This window comes from Giraffa tippelskirchi, chromosome 6 (genome assembly GCF_054371585.1).
Source record: "Giraffa tippelskirchi isolate mGirTip1 chromosome 6, T2T-mGirTip1v1.2.pri, whole genome shotgun sequence".
NCBI lineage: Eukaryota > Metazoa > Chordata > Mammalia > Artiodactyla > Giraffidae > Giraffa > Giraffa tippelskirchi.
Window position 1 is genome coordinate 151,588,740 of NC_137280.1, and position 13,893 is coordinate 151,602,632.

Genomic DNA, 13,893 nt, shown 5'->3' on the forward strand with positions numbered 1-13,893 from the left:
AATAGATAAACAGCAAGTACTTACCATATAGCACAGGGAGCTATATTTAATGTCTTGTAATAACCTATAGTGGAAAAGAATATGTATTTCTATATGTATAGCTGAATCACTTTGCTGTACACCCAAAGCTAACACATTGTAAATCAACTATGTCAATAAAAAAATGAAGATCTAGTCTTAGCAACTTTCAAATATACAATATGGTATTGTTACCTATAGTCACCATGCTGTACGTTATTTCCTATGACTGTTTCGCTTTATAACTGGAAGCTTGTACCTTTTGACTCCCTTTACCCAATTGATCCCCCCGCCCCCACTGCAGGCAACTACCGACCTGTTGTCTACATGTGTATAACTGGGAAGGAAATCTTAACTTTGCTGTTATTTGGGGGGCTTGCATCCATGGGTGAGGAGGGGAAAGATTTTTGTTGCCTGAGTTTGCAGGTTGTTTTGTTGTTTTGTTTAAATACTTTCACTATATTTTCTCTGGCTTTTTTAGTTTTGTCAATTTTTATTTATTTATTTTTTTTACTAGCAGTACCTCTGAAGTCTCAAGCCCCATCTCAGACCTCCTGACCTCCTGATCTCTGGGGATGGGACCCCAGGGGCGGGGGAGACAGCCAGGTTCAGTTATCCGTCTAACCAGGCTGAAAGCCAGTATCTCCCCCACACCCCCCAGTCAGGAGATCAAGCATCCCCTGAGGCTCATCAGGGTTTCAGAGAAATCACTAATTAACTATCTTGTTGCCTTTCCCCTCCCTCTCCCCCTTGCTTCCTCAGATGTTTTTTGAGCACCTCTCCTGTGTATAGCATCAAACAGGATTCTACAGACTCTCTCCTTCCAGACTTCCTTGTAGAGCTGGAGGGGGATGTCCATTTTGCACTAGAGGTACTTGCGAAACATGTTTGTCATTACGATCCTTGCCATCTCTCTAGAGCCTTTAAGTCTGATGATGTGCCCTCAATGCTGTGACCACCACCCCCTGGTCCCTGCCCCCAGTGTGGAGGCTTCTCCTCTCTGGAGTGATCCTGATGCATGGATGGCCAGGTGCAGGTTTATCAGTTATCAGATTCCAAATGCCTGGCAGTGCCTCTGTGATCTTTGCAACCCAGAGAGGCTGCTCTGACGTGATGTCAGACTAGAAGGACTAGAAGGAGATCAGTGATGGTGTGGCTGCCAGGGCTTTCCAGAAGGAGAAGGACATGGAGGAAGAGGACCGCCCCTCCCCCACCTACACAGCCCCTGGCTCCCCTTCCCTCCCGCCCCCGCCCCCAACCATTAGCCTAGGTCCATCATTTTGCAGACTTGGACACTGCTACTAAAAGTCCCTAACTGAGAAATCTGCTTCTTCTCTCCCCTCCTCACTCCACTGTCCAAGGTAGTCTTAATATATAATAATATATGTATATAATGTAATCTGTAATTTTTTATAGAAATTCAGTCTGATCATGCCATCCCTGCATTAAAAGCATTTTGGTGTGGACTTCCTTGGTGATCCAGTGCTTAGGGCTCTGAGCTCCAAATGCAGAGGATCCCTAGTCAGGGAAGATCTAGCATGCTGCATGACACAGCTCCCCCCCCCCCCCAGAAAAAAAAATGGAATGAAACAAGACACGCTGATGCTTTACCACGGCACATGGAACAGAAGTCTGACCCCGATTTTGCCTCTCCTGCCCCCTCCTGCCCCCCTCCACCCCGCGTTGTACTCTGACCACAGATTTGCTAAGGCCTGGCAACTCTGCATTACTTGCAAAGTCTAGTCTCTCTACCTGGACTCTTCTCTCCTCACTTCACCTTTTAATGCCTACTTACCCTTCAGCCCTATACTTAATCAAAACTTACTCAAAGGAGCTTCCTCTAACATTGCTGAGTAGTTCAGACCTCCATAGACGGTCACCATCTCATGCCACTGTGTGCTACCGCTTCATAGACCCGCTCACAGTATTTGTGACTGACTGTCTTCTCTGAAGCGCTTGCAAGCTCCCCGAGAGCAGGGGGTCAGGCTGTTTTTCCATAAAACTCCATCCTCAGTGCCTGACCCTGATAAGCTCTGAACACATGTGTTGAACAAATGAATGGCTGACCCTCCTGCTAAGCAGTGATTCTTCTCCCAAGAGCCAGTGGCTGGCCCCGCCCCCAGCAGGATGTGACCGAGGAGGCTGATTGGTGGGATGGAATGCGACAGGTCCCTCTGGTATCCTGGATACACGAGAGGGTGGGAATGTAAACTGGGCCCAGAGGCTGCATTCTTGAAATTTCACTTCAGCCCAGGAGGAGCCTGCAGGGAAGTGAACCTGACCTTGAAGTTCTTGCTTGTATTTTTTTTTTTTTTTTGCCCCCCCCTCTCTTAAAAGAGGCAATCATGCAACACATTCTTTCTAAGGGAGCTAAGAGGTGGGAGCTTCTAAGTCACGCTCCATTCATCACCCAGAACAACTACTTTCTGGTACAGGTGTGCCTTCCAAGACTTATTGGCCTCTCACAGCCTGGAGGAGGTGAGGTTGCAGGAGCATACTCCCTGGACACTTGCAGAACATCTCAGCTGCAGTTTCCAAACGAGGTAAAGCAGGCTGATAATAATGGCAGGTGTTTACTGAGCCTCTATTATGCCCCCAGGAAATGTGCTAAGCACTTCGCCTGCTTCATTTCATCTGGTCCTCCCAGCACATCTGTAAGGGAGAGATTATTATGCCAGTTAAACAGATAAGGAATTAGGACTCAAAGGATTGAAAGACCTGCCTTCGTCCACACAGCTGGGTATGGAAGTGCCCGTATGTGAACACAGCTCTGTCTAGGAGCTTCCGCACCTCTGTTCTAACCCCTGTGCTGTCTCCAAGTTGCAGCTAGCACCTGACCAGGTATAGTCATCTTAGTACTTCACATCCATTCACCTAACTATTCACAAAACTTGACTTGCACTTCTCCAATTACTTAACTGAGGCTTAGAGAACTTTAACAGGCAACAGAACCAGGATTCGAACCCAGTTCCATCCACCTGCAAAGTCCTTGATTTCCTGACCCTAGGGGACCTGGGAAGTCTGTCTGTCTTAGATCGGATCACTTTGCCTCTCTCTGCTCTTCAGTTTCCTCATCTATAAACAAGGACTTTGGACTCTCGTCGGGGGTTTTCAAACACTTTTTAGCCATGGAGCCCTATCTTCAGATGGAATCTTGCATTAATCCTGGTGTGTAAACTCTTAGTTGTGGCACGTGGGATCTACTTTCCTAATCAGGGATCAAACCAGGGCCCCTTGCATTGGGAACATGGAGTCTTAGCCACTGGACCACCCAGGAAGTCCTACCCCGTATACTCATGTGTGGTGGTAAACAGCCCTGCTAAGTGTCCGAACACCCCACTGTCAAACCATATGGTGCTTGAGATGAATGGTTTTTATCTTTACTTTTGACTTCCATCTTTCAACAGCTACATCAGTGATTCGTAACTGGAGAAGCTTTTGACAGCGTTCCCCACCTGTCCCAGGGAACATTTGGCAATGTCTGGGACATTTTTGGTTGTCACAGTTGGGAGGGTGCATCTAATGGCTAGAAACCAGGGATGCTTCCAAACACCCTATAATGCACAAAACAATTCTTCCCATACCATGAAGAATTATCTGGGCTCAGATGTCAGCAGAGACTCATGGTGAAGGCCAAAGTCAAGAAACCCTGTTTAGAAAGATGGTAACAGTGACCCAATATGCGAGACAGCAAAAGAGATACAGATATAAAGAACAGACTTAGACTCTGTGGGAGAAGGTGAGGGTGGGATGATTTGAGAGAATAGCATTGAAACATGTATATTACCATATGTGAAATAGATCACCAGTCCAAGTTCCATGCATGAAACAGGGCACTCAAAGCCGGTGCGCTGGGACGACCCTGAGGGATGGGATGGGGAGGGAGGTGGGAGGGGGGTTCAGGATGGGGGCCACATGTACTCCCATGGCTGATTCATGTCAGTGTATGGCAAAAACCACTACAATATCGTAAAGTAATTAGCCTCCAATTAAAATAAATAAATTAAAAAAAAAAGAAAGAAAGCCTGAGATCTATGTTAAGCACCCATGATGCAGGCCTGGTCCCTACCCACATGGATCATGTAGTCTAGTGTGCATCATGGGGAATTTGGGAGTGGAGGACAGAGATTAAATGACCAAATAAAGAAATAGGCATATAACTGCCCACTGTTGTAAGTTCTGGGAAGAAAATAAAATGGTGCCCTGGTGGAGAATACTTAGGGGGACCTAATTAAGATGGCTTTGGTCAGATAAGCCCTCTCTGGGAAGGTGACGGTTAAACTGGGGTCTAGAGACCCAGGAGCTAGCCAAGCAGAGAGAGGAGGAGTGATTCCTGAAGTGATCTGAAATATGCAGGGTGGCAGAGTAGAGGGAGCCTTGGACAAAGTGGTAGGAGCTGGAGGAGGCTGGGGAGCCAGCCAGGAAGGGTCTTCACAGCTGGGCAAGAGAGTGGTGGATTTCGTTCTAAACACAGTGAGAAGCTATGGAAAGCCTGTAACAGGGACACGGCATGCTCTTGTTTATTTTTTTAAGATTTATAAAGTGTGAACTGGAAGGGATTTTTCCAGCTTTAAAAATGCTGAGGGACTCCCCTGGTCCAGTGGTTAAGACTTTGCCTTTTAGTGCAGGGGGTAAGAGTTCAATCCCTGGTTGGGGAGCTGAAATCCCACCTGCTCTGTGGCTAAAAAACCAAAACATAAAACAGGAACGATATTGTAGAAAAATTCAATAAAGACTTTAAAAAAATGTTAAGAGGTGCTAAGAAACCAATCCTGGCCATCGGAAGGTCCAAGGGCTCCCGGGAAGCCTTGACCAGAGAGGCTCGGCAGGTGTGAGGACTCCTGGAGTTACATGAACAAAGATGCTTTGAGAGCGGGGGAAGCAGAGCGTGTCCGCGGGGCTCCTGGTAAAAACCAGACTCCCCCAGAACAGAGGGCCGGGGCTGGGGTGGAGGGCCCTGCCCCACAGCTAGCTGCCTGCAGGGGAGACGATGCAACCAAATAGCTCTTAGGGCCTGTAGGGCTCTCATTTGATGTCACTGCTGTTAGTTTTTGCCAAGTGGTTTCCCACTTCAAGTTCAGGGAGCGCCAGGGTTTGGGGATCGTTGCTGTGTCTGGATGTGATGGTTCAGCACATGGGTTTCTCCTGTTTCTGGTACTTACCAGCCATGTAAGGTGAATTACTTAATCTCTGCGAGCCTCAGTTTCCTCATCTGTAGAGTGTGTGAGCATTTTCCTGAACAAGCTGTGAAGTTGAAACAATGTACTCTTTGTAAAGCGCTAGCTTATAATCAAGGTTTAATGAATATTAGTTTCTAGGCAGTTAGTTTAGATAACACTTTCACAAGTAATACATTTAATCACCTAAACAATACTATGAGATAGTATCTATGATTTTTTTAAACAGCTTTACCGAGATATAATTCAAATGCCATACAGTTTAGCCATTTAAAGTGTACAATTAAATGATTTTTAAAGTATGCATAGAGTTCTGCAACCATCTCCACAGTCGCTTTAGAACATTTTTTATCACCCCCAAAAGAAACCCAGCTTCCCTTAGCCATCACCCCATCAATTCCTTCCCACCCTTTCTCCCAGCCTAAGCAGCCACTAATTTACTTTCTGTCTCTATAGATTTAATCTATTTTGGACATTCCATATAAATAGAACCATATGTGGATTTTTGTGTCTTCTTTCACTTAAAAGTTTTCAAGGTTCATTCAAATTGTTAAGTCCTGTGTCAATGCTTAATTCTTTTTATTGCCAAATGATATTCCCCTGTATGGATTTACATTTATCCATTCATCAATTGATAGCTAGTTGGTTATTTCAACATTTTGTCTATTATGAATAATGCTGCCATGAATGTTCATTTACAAGCTTTGAGGTGTATATAAGTTTGAATTTCTTTTGGATATGCAGTAGGTACTACCCCTTCTCTTTGGCTTTCCTGGGTCTCTGTTGCAGCACGCAGGCTTTCTCTAGTTGCGAGGTGTGGGCTCTCTGGTTGTTGCACGTGGGCTTACTTGCTTTGCAGTATGTGGGATCTTAGTTCCCAGACCAGGAATAGAACCTGCGTTCCTTGCATTGGAAAGTGGATTGTTAACCACTGGACCACCAGGGAAGTCCCTGGTAGGTACTACTCTTACCTCATTTTACAAGTAAGGAAACTGAGGCATGGAAAGGTTAAGTTACTTGCCTAGGCCCCACAGCTAGGGTATAACAGAGCTGCAACCAGAATTCAGGCAGCCTAGCCCCAGAGGACGGAGAAGGCAATGGCCCCCCACCTCCAGTACTCTTGCCTGGAGAATCCCATGGATAGAGGAGCCTGGTGGGCTGCCATCTATGGGGTCGCACAGAGTCGGACACGACTGAAGTGACTTAGCAGCAGCAGCAGTAGCCCCAGAGGAAGCTCCATGGAGAGCTTCCTATGTAGCAACTACTATGAAAGGAGCCAGAGAAACCAGACACATCTCTGCCCTTATGAAGCTTACTGGGAGACCACAGTGTAATAACCAAAGATGCACAGAACAAGTAGTGTGACAGCTGTGACAGTAGAGTTACAGGTTCTGGTGGGTAGGCTGCTGGGCCCTGGGATGTGTCCTTGCCAGGGGTTAGGGCTAAGGCATAGGCTTATGAGCTGCAGGAGGCAGAGGTGCTAACCAGGCAGAGATGGAGGGAAGGGAAGGGCAGCCTTGAATGGGTGCGAGCCCTCCAGGGTAGGGCCAGTAGAGCATATATCCTTTGAAGGCCAGGCCTTTACTTAGCTTTTATTTATCCCTCTTAGTAGGCTCAGGGCTCCATGGACATCAGGTCCCAGGGATAGTGCTGACTGAGAAAACTCCCTCCAGCTCAAGCCCAGGTGTGAACACGTCCCGCTGTCGGATATTTCTGATGTCTCAGTCGAGGAGACCCAGGTTTCGGTCCCCACCTCTCATCTGAAACATCAAACAGCTGAGATGCTTCAGATCTAAACCTAGGGTGGTGGTTTTCATCTCCTCCCCTCCCAATAACTGGCCTTTCACATGGGGGAGAAGAGCCATTCCTCTTCAAAGGGGTCCAGGGGTCGTGTGCTGATGAAAACTGGGTTGGGGAAAAAAGAAGTTGTCAGTCACCAGATATATACGCCTGCTGGGGGTTTGGCCTGCCAGGTCCCCCCCAGCCCCTTCTTAAGTGAGCCAAGAAGAGGACTGGGTGACTCACCCACAGGCGGCAGAAGAAGGCCCTTGTCTTCTCTTGCTGGCAGTGTTTGAGCCCACTCCTTTTTTCCAGGTGGGCTGGGAGTAGGTGTTGTTAGTTAATTATGACCACCAGGCTCATTCACAGCCCTGCTGCTCCCTGCCAGGGTCAGACTTCAACCTGTGTAATGGAAGGAAGCCCTGGAGGAGGGCATGGCAACCCACTCCAGTATTCTTGCCCGGATAATCCCATGGACAAAGGAGCCTGGTGGGCTACGGTCCATGGGGTCACACAGAGTCGGACACGACTGAGCCACTAAGATTAACTAATGGGAGGAAGCAGCTCCCTGTCCCCAGGGCGCTGGATCCAAGTGCTTCATCAGACCATGGAATGGGCCCCCTCTGCGTGAGGGCGTGTCAGTGGAGGCATGTGGGGAACTGTGGGGGTCTGCTGTGAGCAACTTTCAGACATGGGGAAGATCAGACACATCTCCAGTCCAGCTGGCCTGGTTTTCCTCTGAATTGTGTGGAGCAGAGGGAGGGAGAGGGGAAACAGATCATGGTAATAGTTTCTGGGGCTGATGAAGCTCAACCAGGGCACGGATCTTGGAGGGGAGAATCACTGAGCCAGATTCAGGGCATCAACAGCTGAGCAGGCACTCGGTGGGGTCTGAGTCACAGTGTTAGGGACTGAGGGTGAATCCCAGAGGCAGGTGGTACAGGCCCTGCCTCAGAGGTTCTTGCAGTTCAGCCAGTGATGCACAAAGTAAAATTAGGCAGGGGCTTCAATTTGTGCTGACAGGTTCAAGCAGAAGGAGATTCCCAGAGACTTAGTGGAGGCACTGAAAGTTGCACAGCTTCTAAAAAGGCCAACCCTGATGTGGTCGCCGGCAGGCCGAGGGTTTGGGGAAGACTTTCAGAGGTCAAGACACTGAGGCAGAAAAGGGACACAGTGACCAAATTCTGCTGCATGGAGGAGGGGGCTTCTGGAAGAACTGAAAAGGGTAGATGAGGAAAAGCCCAGGAAACTCAGCTAAGGAAACCAGTGAGGGATGGGAAGCCAAGAACAAGTGGATGCAGGCGTGACCAAGAGCTGACCATGCTGTGCATGGATCGAGGGCACTGTGTTGTGCCCTCTGGGCAGTCAGACTTATTCAGGTGCCCACTGCCAAGAACCTGTACCCGGGCCCAGGCAAGAAGCAAAGGGCGTTTCAGTTCCAATGCTGAGTAGTTTCTCCCTGTTGTACCCTCCAAGGAATGACTGGCTCCCTTGTCCTGTAAACGGGGGCCCTGCATGTACCTCCCACTGCAGGGATGAGACTCCTGTCCCCGACTTGCCCAACCTTAATCCCCTCTTCTGTTTGCACAAACCTGTAGTCATGGTTTTGAAGGTCATGGAGCCCCCTTGATAGGGGACACAGAAATACCTACTTGATGGAGAGGTCTAACATTTATTGAGTGCTATCATCTGCCCAGCACTTGGCTATGGTCATGACAGCCTCTGTGCTTTGAACGTTTACTACAAAGCAAGCACTGGGCTCACTGTATGTCTCACGTTATCTCATATGCTTTTCAAACGGGTGTGAGTGTTGATCCCCATTTTATAGATGAGAAAAACTGAGCCTCACAGGGGGAAGTAACTTACCCAAGGTCACGGAACCGAAGGTGCTTGTTCGCAGCAGCACACAACTGGTTGCAAAGATGTTGGTGACCAGGTGTGTTTCTTCCTTGTCCTCAGAGGTTCAGACCTCAGAGGTTTTGCCAACACCCAAATAGAAGACTTAGTCTTCCACTGGTGGGCATTTCTTAATAATTCATGTGCTTCTCCTTGGCACAGCTAGGAATCTGAGAACATTCTACCTTTGCCTGTAAGTGGCTTGCAAGGCCCCTGTATCCTAAGCATTTCCTTTCTTAACGTATATATTTTATTGAAGTGTGGTTGACTTACAACATTTCAGGTGTACCGCAAGGTGATTCAGTTATACATATACACATATATTATTTTTCAGATTATTTTCCACTCTAGGTTATTACAAGATATTGATTATAGGTCCCTGTGCTATATAGTAAACCTTTGTTGTTTGTGACATATCAATTTTTTTAAATTAGAAATCTAGCATTGTATTCACACTAAGTCAAACAAGTGGAATCAAAATGTCATAAATTTCTTAGGCAAAAATTCATAAGTTTTCTAAAATATATATATTATACATACTGTTTTTATATATGTATACAAAAGTTTTTCTGCTATGCTTGTTAAAGGCTTGAGAAAGAACATCAAAAAAAAAAAAAGAGATGGAGAAATTGGAGAACAGGAACTAAATGGAATGGGAGCACTGAATATGAAATAGAAAAAGTGAAACAACCTAGAGAAAAGTAAAAGGTCATCATAGAGTCCAGTTGTTTTTATTTTTTTTTAATTTTCTTATTTTTTTTAATTTATTTTTTTTATTTTTTATTTTAGTTGTTTTTAAACATGGCTGCTCATTAGAAACACAGCTGGAGCTTTGGAGAAAAAAAAGCAATACCTGGGCATTTGTATTTTTCAAAAAATTCCAAGGTAATTCTGATAAGTGTTTGAATTAGAGCTCCTCTGGTTCTTTTTTTTTTCCACCTAGAACAGTCCTGATGAAGCAGTGGCAATGTGTTCATTGTCACTGTTCTGCTTTAAGACTTTGGGCTTTTTCTGTGAAAGGAAAGGAGATACGTCTGAGTGTTTTAAAGCAGATAGTTTCTCAAAAGACTTCACTGGCCTGAAACACTGTTCACTAGCCAGCAGAATTTTCACTTGTCCTTCTAAGTTTGTAAGAACCAGGTGTCGTGTGGGAAAGAATAAGAGATTTAAAGCTGGATTTTAGTCCTGAAGCTGCCACCAGTGAGTTGGGGGACCTCAAGCATGTTCTTTTGATCTAAACCTCCATTTCTGATGTGTAATGTGTGAGTGTTATTTTTGCCTGGCACAGTTTTCCTGTTGGTCAAGGTGAGATGGTAGAAGTGATCCGTTTTGTGAACTACAAAGTGGATATATGCGTGCGGAGTAACAGTGCACAGTTTACTTTGTTTCTGGGGTTCCTGAAGGCATTCGATGAAACAGTTGATGGGAAAGTTCTCTGAAGAGTGAGAAGCTCTCTGCATCTCTGAGGCTATGAGATTATTGCTCAGCTCTTGGCAATGGGTCTCCCACGGCAGGAGGTCAGCACGGCTTGACATAGGAGCACAGGGATTCCTAGTTCAAGGAGAGATTTCACTTAGAAGAGAAACTACTTAAAACAGAGATCAAATTTATAGTGGATATTGAGGGGAAAGGATTTTATTAGGTCTTTATTTGGACAAAAAACAAACAGTTTGGACGATAAGTGGATTTTATGTTGTGGTTAACAAAAGCTGAGCGTGGAATTGATGCTTTTGAACTGTGGTGTTGGAGAAGACTCTTGAGAGTCCCTTGGACTGCAAGGAAGTCAAACCAGTCCATCCTAAAGGAAATCAGTCCTGGGTGTTCATTGGAAGGACTGATGTTGAAGCTGAAACTCTAATACTTTGGCCACCTGATGCGAAGAGCTTCCTCTTTTGAAAAGACCCTGATGCTGGGAAAGATTGAGGGCAGGAGGAGAAGGGGACGACAGAGGATGAGATGGTTGGACTCAATGGACATGAGCTTGGGTAAACTCCGGAAGTTGGTGATGGACAGGAAAGCCTGGCGTGCTGCAGTTCATGGGGTCGCAAAGAGTCGGACACGACTGAGCGACTGAACTGAACTGAACAAACAAAATTTAAGTTGCAGCTGCAACCATGCCCCAGTTCTTAGTACAAATAAAGTGTTGATTTATTTTTTGTGTAATTGTTTTGACATGATTAACAATAGCTATAAGGGACAGCTTTCTCCTTCTATTTAACTTTCCCAGCAGATGCATAAGGAAGGTCATTTTTGCAAAATATTGTCGAGAGCTCCAGCAATTTCCCAAGAGTCTCATCTGATCCCTATTGTCATCAAAGTTCTCCTGTTCTGAAGGTCCTGTTGTCTCTTCTTCATCATGCTGGATCTTCCCCTCACTTGTTAACCCAGGGACTTCGCCGCTCCTTGGGTGTGACTCTAGTACTTCTGCATCACTTTCACTGACTTCATGAAATACTGCATCATTTAGAATATTAGTTATTTCCCCTTTAGATGCTGCACACTATAGTTGGATCGCTTTGTCAACATCCAACTAACCCAGTAGGTTGCTCACTTGAAATGTTAAGGTCTGTGCTGGACATGGATGTTAAATGGGGAGTGATATTTGAGTAGGCACTGATTTTATAAATGCTCAGTTCATGGGTTAAATGTTCAGATCATGATGACTCGTGCTTCCCAAACTGGTCTTCTACGTACCCTGCCCTGTACTGTGCTCCATCATGTCCGACTCTTTGCAACCCCATGGACTGTAGCATTCCAGGCTCTTCTGCCCATGGAATTTCCCAGGTGAGAATACTGGAGTGGGTTGCCATTTCCTCCTCCAGGGGATCTTCCCGACCCAGGAATTGAACCCACATCTCTTGTGTCACCTGCATTGGCAGGCTGATTCTTTACCACTGAGCCACCTGAGAAGACCTCTGTGTACAGATATTGAGATGATATCCAGTTTCTCATGATTAAGAGTGTGGGCTGTGGAGTCAGAGCACTTGTGTTTGGGACGGGGGGTGCTGTGCCGTGTGGCATGTGGGATCTTAGTTCCCCAACCAGGGATTGAACGCGTGCTCTCTGCAGTGGAGCACAGAGGCTTAACCATTGGACTGCCAGGGACGTGCCCAGCATTTGTGTTAAAATCTCAGTGTTTACTGGTACAATTTGTGTGACCCTTGATAAGATCATCATCAGAGTCTCAGTTTTTCCCACCTATGTAAAAGGGACACTGTTATAACCCCTAACTCATAGGGTTTTTAATGAAGATGAAATGAGATAGTTAAGGCAAGGAGCTTGGTTTAGTGCCTGGAATTTACTGTAGGTGTTGCTATTATTACCAAGTACTGTTGTTCATGATTTTCACCAGAATTTTTTTGCTCATCTGTGGCTGAGTTTTCCCATGGAGCTGCATGCAGTTCACAATGTTAGTGACACTCCACATCCAAGTCCAGGGTCTAATGTAAACAAGGTTACAGCAGGAAGGTGAACCACCTCAAGGTTGGGAACAAGAGTGCTGCCAGCATTCAGGACTCTGTGGTGTGAGAGACTACCCCAACAGCACCTTGGCAGGGAGAAATGACTGACCCGTCTCTTAATAGAACCCCATGGCCAAGGGAGGCACACACCTTCAGGAGCCTTGGAGCCAGATGCCACCACCCTGGCTCTCCAGTTCCCTGGAACTCGCTGCTTCCTGAAATTAATCAGGTGCCTTGTGTCCGATGTAAGCAGCAGAAAGGAAAAGGGTATGGGAAGGACAAGTTCTTGCAGACTGATACCAGCAAGGCTCCAGGTAGGCTAGGCATTTGTATTTAGGAGGTGCAGAAACCCTGCAAAGAGGCAGCACACACCTTGCATGCCATAGGCATGCCCGGAATCCTTATTGTGAGAATCAGTATACCCAGAGTGCACCGAATCCCTCCTGTTTTGCTCTGAGCAAAGGAATTCAGCTGGCTTCAAAGGGCTTCATTTTCCCATTGTTGAGAAACCTGTGTGGCAAGTGAGAATTAGTTAAAAAGCTGGGGACCTCCCAGGGCCTGTTTGCTATGCTTTTTGAGTGACTGTTCCGTAAATTGGTGATGGTTTAGAAGTGATTGCCAAACGCGCCTTATTTTTTTAATGTGACAATGGATGGTGAGTCCCTTTAAAAGGATTTTAGAGGAGCCATGTGGTTAAGTCAGGCACTGTGTCTCTCCTGGCCCCAGATGCTTTCCTTTGATTAGGGGGCACAGGCCTCACATTCTAGGTGTTCATAGGAGTCCCAGGGCAGTGGCGATAGGGAGTGGAGATGTAGGGTAAGAGGTGCTGTGCAGAGTGCTTGGATCTGTGACACTGGGCTTATATTCAGAGTGCTCCTTCCTTTCCTGTTGGGGTCCTCTGAAATCACCCCCAGGCATTGGTCATTACCCTCAATCCCCTGGACCAGCCCCTGAGTGACAAGGGTCCTCCCCAAGGGCCAAGGCCAGGTTCTTCCCAGGTCAGATGGCAGCTTTGGAGCCCTGGGCTGAGCACTGTTTCCTGGGACCTGGGATGTGGGGAGTTCTTGATTTAACAGGTTTGAGCCACACTCCCTCTGGGGCAGACCCCAGGAGAGAAGCGATTCCACGGGGACTGCTTATTCAGCCCACCATGTTGGGGTCCCCTCCCAACTTCCCATTTGCCTCCCTCAGTGCCCACCCTTGTCTTGCCTGGAGAGGGAGCCTAGACTTGAGTGCCCCAGATTCCAGGGTCTCCGCACATCTTTTGTTGAGATGCTGCTGCTGAGATAAAGGTCCTGTGAAGTCCTTGCTCACTCTGTTGGGACCTGTTTGTGGATCCCCTGCTAAAGTGGACCTAAAACCCCCCTTTTTGCCATTCTGTCATTTTGTGGCCTGATTCAAACGTAGGCTTTATTTTCCCGAGTACACCTTCCACTCAGGCATCAAGGCAGGGCAGAGAAATCAACGTGGGGCTCCATTTCATTTATTAGCCTGGGTGAAATCTGATGGCGATTTTTCAGTAAAGTCATTGCCAAGCAAAATCAGTCCCCCAAATCAAAACC

General features: G+C 46.7%; 1 protein-coding gene across 4 annotated transcripts in view; it reads left to right on the forward strand.

Moving 5' to 3' along the window:
* Positions 1–13,893, forward strand: part of WWC1 (WW and C2 domain containing 1) — a 158,285-nt gene that overhangs the window by 37,600 nt on the left and 106,792 nt on the right. The window contains exon 1 of one of the 4 annotated variants that reach the window (XM_081503782.1): positions 2,203–2,859. The exons of the other annotated variants lie outside the window; for them this stretch is intronic. The gene's annotated coding sequence lies outside the window, so the exon portion shown is untranslated. Of the gene's footprint in view, positions 1–2,202; positions 2,860–13,893 lie in introns of those variants that run through there. 4 annotated transcript variants of the gene reach the window in all.